This window comes from Ananas comosus, linkage group 6 (genome assembly GCF_001540865.1).
Source record: "Ananas comosus cultivar F153 linkage group 6, ASM154086v1, whole genome shotgun sequence".
Taxonomy (NCBI): Eukaryota; Viridiplantae; Streptophyta; class Magnoliopsida; order Poales; family Bromeliaceae; genus Ananas; species Ananas comosus.
The window spans coordinates 6443061-6443904 of NC_033626.1; positions in this window are offsets into that span (position 1 = coordinate 6443061).

Here is an 844-nt window from a genome sequence, read left to right on the forward strand (position 1 = left end):
ACAGATTCTGAGCTGCTAAACTGCTAGTGTGAATAGTGTTAAGGGGCTATTTATGTAACAGGACCCTTCTCCTTCTCCCTCAACCGAGCACCACCAGCACCAACTCACGCACAAATGGAGGGAGAGAGAAAATCTCCCTTTCTCTCTCTAAATATCTCTTTCATCTTTCTAGATCTCTCCCTCAAATTCACGGCGTTGGCGGAGAGCGAGCTTGTGAACGCGTTGGAAGCAACGGTTCGAGTCTTCGTGCGTCCGGTTGAGCAGCGTGCTTTCGACCCGGCGTTCGCAATTTCGGTAAGTGTTTAGAATTTGGTTTAATTCTTAATGCTTAGTATTCTAGTAGTCTCTAGAGTGTTTCTAGCATGTCGCTGCATTTAATTTTGGAATATTAGAAGGTTAATTGCATGCTAGGGCTATGTAATATACCGAAAATTCGAAAAATAAATATCGAACTTTAGTCAAATTGACCAAAGTGCGAGGATGGTACACTTCGGAAAGTCCGAAGGTGTTAAAATGATCAAAAACGTGTTATGGGAGGTTTTCGAGAGCTAGGGAATCAAAAATCTGCAAACTGCAGCTTTTGAGCTCTCGGGGACCGGTCCCTGGTGGGAGAGACCGGTCCCCGAACGCGTATGAAATGAGACAGCCGAAAAATCGGCTAAGTCCTGGAGGATTAGCTCTCGGGAATCGGTCTCTGTCTGAGAGACCGGTCCCCCAGAGACCGGTCCCACCAGAGAGGGACCGGATGCATTGCGCGCGGCAGCTCTAGCTGCGCAGGGTGGACCTTCGGGGACCGGTCCCTGCTCGGGGAGACCGGTCTCTGCCTGCGAAAACTGCCCAGTCC